Below are 4,756 nucleotides of genomic sequence, written 5' to 3' on the forward strand. Positions count from 1 at the left end.
GGCCACAATATCACATCTGTGGTATACCTACCTAAAATTCTTAACCACGACCTAATCATGAGAAACATCAGACAAACCCAGATTGATGATACTGGAGCTACCATTCAAAATGGCAATGTCATGAAAGACATAGAAAGGCAGAAGAACTACTCTAGATTGAAAGAGTCTGAAGAAACATGACAAGTAAATGCAATGAGTTACATCTAGATCAAAAAAAAACAAAATTATTATAAAGGACTTCATTAGGAAAACTTGTAAAATAAGTTGAGCAAGAAAGAAGCAATATCTTTGTGAAAAATTGAGAACATTTTGACACTTCTTTAGAAGTACAGTAGAACCTCTGTAGCTGACCACTTCTTTAAGGTGACCTAATTCTAATAGACCAGACATGCACCACATGTACATATCAGTAGAGTAGGCCTAGTACCTTATGTTGCCTACCTCCATATGGTGAGCAGTTTGTTACAGTCCCTTAGGTAGTCCACTTACAGGGGGTCTATTATAATATGAACTGATTTGAATGTTGTTTTTCTTATTGTTGGGGAATCATTGAGGGTACAATGAGCCAGGTTATATACCACTTACATTTGCTGGGTAACGTCCCTCTATTAATAGTGTCCTGCCCTCAAGAGGTATATTTCACACCATGACTCCACACGCCCCTCCCTCCTTCCCTCTCTCCCCACCATAGGGAGACATTATCATTCTAGAGGAAACAAAATACTTTTCCAATGTACTGACAAATGCACCTTCTCATAAAATATTTATTGATTCATGCCCTCCCCCCCACCATGTACTAGCATCAATTGTCCTCATATCAGAATTGAGTACATTGGATCTTACTTCTCCATTCTTGTGATGCTTTACTAAGAAAAATGTATTTTAACTCCATACAAATTAATACAAAATATGTAATCTCACCATCCTTTTTAGTGGCTGTATAGTATTCCATGGTATACATATACCATAGCTTATTAATCCATTCCTGGATTGGTGGGCATTTAGGTTGTTTCTACAATTTGGCAATTATAAATTGAGCTGTGATAAACAGTCTAGTGCAAATGTCATTATAATAAAAGAATTTTTTTTATTCTGGGTAGATGCCCAGTAATGGTATCACAGGATCAAATGGAAGGTGTAGTTTGAGTTCTTTCAGGGCTCTCCATAGTTCCTTTCAAAAGAGTTGTATTAGTTTGCACTTCCACCAGCAGTGTAAAAGTGTTCCCTTCTCTCCACAGCCACACCAGCATTTGTAGTTTTGAGTCTTTGTGATGTGGGCCATTCTCAGTGGGGTTAGGTGATATCTCAGGGTGGTTTTGATTTGCATTTCTCTGATAATTAGGGATGGTGAGCACTTTTTAATATGCTCATTAGCCATTAGTTCATCTTCTTTAGAGAAGGTTCTATTGATCTCACTTGTCCATTGATATAGGGGATTGTTGGCTTTTTTTAGTTGCTTAATTTGAGTTCTCTGTAGATTCTAGTTATCAAGCTTTTGTCTGATTAATAATATGCAATTATCTTTTCCCATTCTGATGGTGGTCTGTTTGCTTTGGTTGTTGTCTCCTTAGCTGTACAGAAACTTTTCAGGTTAGTTAAGTCCCATTTGTTTATTTTTGTTGTTGTTGCAATTGCCATGGAAGTCTTCTTCATAAAATCTTTCCTCAGGCTGATATCTTCAAATCCCTATACTTTCTTTAAGGGTTTTTATTGATTTATGCCTTAGATTTAGATCATTTATCCATCTTGAATCAATTTTAGTGAGTGGAGAAGGGTGCAGGTCCAGTTTCAAAAATAGAGACATAGACATCTAGAATCAAATAGAACACCATGAGATGAAACTAAAATTTTACAGACACCTTATCTTTGATAAACCAAACAAGAACATTTGCTGGGGGAAATAATCCCTATTCAATAAATGGTGCTGGAAGAACTGGATTTGAATTGAAAGCATTCTAGTGCTAAGAAATGAACAGCTTGCAGAGAACCCTTTGAGTTTACTTCATTATTTAAAAAGGCAATAAAAAGAAATTTTGCCTATTTCAAGTAAAAGTTTAGTATAGAACCAGATTTTTAAGATTTAGGTAAAGTTTCTTTGTTTTGTTGTTGTTTTTTTTTTTCTGTTTGTTTACTGATTTGCAATATTAGATACAAAAGGTCTAAAACAGCCCTTCTGACACCATTGACACAGTAAAGTAGTAGGAATTAGATTAATTTCTAAGAGTCTCTGTTTTCTTATTTCGTCATTTACTATTCCACCTCTACATTTGGAAGAGTATCTGAGCTTGGTTCAGTATCTGTTAGAATACATTTATCTGTTCATTTGTTGATACAAATATTTATTGAGTAGCTGTGAGATTGAGTAACCCTTTTCTGGGTGCTGGAACAATACAGAAAAATTGCATCACGTCTTCTTTCTCCTAACATAGGCATTGCATTCACTATGGGAGATTTTAGGCAGTTCTCCAGTGTTCTCAGATGGATGATAGGTAAATATTTAGAGTTTTTAGCATGAGAGGATAGTGAGATCTACTTTTTGTGTGAGAGGGTCTTGCTTTGTCACCCCAGTTACAAGTATCAGCATAGCTCACTGCAATCTCAAACTCCTGATTTCAAGCAATCCTCCTGCTTCAGCCTCACATGTACTGAGACTACAGGTGTGTTCCACCACACCAGGCTAATTTTTCTTTCTTTCTTTCTTTCTTTTTTTTTTTTTTTTGAGATGGAGTCTTACTTTGTTGCCCTCAGTAGAGTGCTGTAGCATCACAGCTCACAGCAACCTCCAACTCTTGGGCTTAAGTGATTCTCTTTCCTCAGCCTCCCAAGTAGCTGGGACTACAGGTGCCCACCACAATGCCTGGCTAGTTTGGGGGTATAGTTGTCATTGTTGTTTGGCAGGCGCCGGCTGGTTTCGAACCTGCCAGCTCTGGTGTATGTGGCTGGCACCCTAGCCGCTGAGCTACAGGTGCTGAGCCTAAGACTGCTCAGGCTGGTCTAAAATTCCTGGTTTTAAGCAGTCCTCCTGCCTTGGCTACCAGAGTGCTAGGATTATAGGTGTGAACCACCACACCTGGTCTAGGAGATCTACTTTTACACCTATGTTTTCTCATGAAGCTCATATTTGTCAATAATCTTCCCCCACCACGTTAGAACCTCTTATTATGCATTATGACAAATGTATGCAGTCATGTAGCTGCCCCCACAATCAACATATAAAGTGTTTCCATCATACTTAAAAACTTCTCCTGCTCCTTTATCCATCTTTTTTACTTATCACCCTTGTCCCCAATCTAATTCGTATCCTTGTAGGTTTTCAGTTTCAGTGTATGATATAAAGGGACTTGTACATTATGTGGCCTTATCTGACTTAACTTAGTATAATGCTGAGATTCAACCATGTCTTGTGTATATCAGTATGTTGTTCCTTTTTCCCCCTGAATGATATCTCATGTGACTGCATTTTGATTTGTCTATCCATTTACTAATTGATGTGGTATGTATGTTTCCAGTTTTGACTAAAAATAAAAAATATGCTGGCATTGCATCCTGGGATACAGAGCTGCATGGCCTTAACCAATGAGATGCGGCCACGTCACAAAGGGGGTGGGGTACTCCCAGTGGCTGAATGCTCCAGCGGGGCCAGTTCCCCTTGGGCAGCCATCCGCTCACCTCGCCCTGCTGTGGCCCTCCAGCCGTGCGGCCCCAACATGGTAGACTACTACGAGGTGCTGGGCGTGCCCCGCCAGGCCTCTTCTGAAGTCATCAAGAAGGCATACCACAAGCTGGCACTTAAGTGGCACCCTGACAAAAATCCCGAGAACAAGGAAGAAGCAGGACAGAAATTCAAACAGGTGGCTGAGGCTTATGAGGTGTTGTCGGACACCAAGAAACGCCGCATCTACGACCGCTATGGCAAGGCTGGCATGGAGGATGTTGACACCAATGGTGAGCCCTTTGAGGACCCCTATGAGGACCCCTTCGAGTTCGTCTTCTCTTTTCGTGATCCAGCTGATATCTTTAGGGAGCTCTTTGGTGGACGTGAAGCATTTTCATTTGACTTCCTAGCAGACCCGCTTGAGGACGTCTTTGGGGGTCAGAGAAGCTCCCGACGAAGCAGATTCAGAGGGTCCACACGCTTTTTCTCCATGTTCAATGAATTTCCGGCCTTTGGAAGTGGTTTTTCTTTTGATCCAGAATTTACTCCCTATGAATCCCTGGAAAATGAGGACGTTTCTTCTTTCATGCCCTCTCCTGGTGGTTCAGGTGCGACAGACAGCTTCAAGACCGTGACGACTTCCACAGAAATAGTTGATGGCAAAATAATTACCACCAAGAGAATCATTGAGCATGGCCAGGAAAGAGTGGAAGTAGAAGAAGACGGACAGTTAAAATCTCTTATTATAAATGGCAGAGAGCAGTCACTACGCCTTGATACCAAGTAATTTCAGTCCACATTTGAATCAAGGCACATTTTAAGCTATGCAGGACATTTTTAAGATTGCAAGTGAACTCTACTTTCAGAACAACTGTACGGAAGAATTTATGAACACTTCAATGCCTATTTGTTCTTAATGGGACTGAGCAAACGGGACCTCTTTAACAGTCTTAAAACTGTTATAAATATCTCTGCACATTAAACGTAATCTCGAGGCAAAAAAAAAATAAACATTCATATGCCAGTCTTTTGACGTGTGATTTCATTTATCTTGGGTAATCATCAAGAGTCGGGCTTCTGGGCTCGGCGCCTATAGCTCAA

The 4,756-nt window shown here is 40.1% G+C and overlaps 1 pseudogene; it reads left to right on the forward strand.

Annotated features, from left to right (window-relative positions):
* The first annotated feature begins 3,707 nt into the window (after positions 1–3,707).
* On the forward strand, positions 3,708–4,156 carry LOC100963847 (annotated as a pseudogene).
* The last annotated feature ends 600 nt before the right edge of the window (positions 4,157–4,756 follow it).

This window comes from Otolemur garnettii, unplaced genomic scaffold (assembly GCF_000181295.1).
Source record: "Otolemur garnettii isolate 467f Iridium unplaced genomic scaffold, OtoGar3 scaffold00065, whole genome shotgun sequence".
In the NCBI taxonomy this organism is placed as follows: domain Eukaryota; kingdom Metazoa; phylum Chordata; class Mammalia; order Primates; family Galagidae; genus Otolemur; species Otolemur garnettii.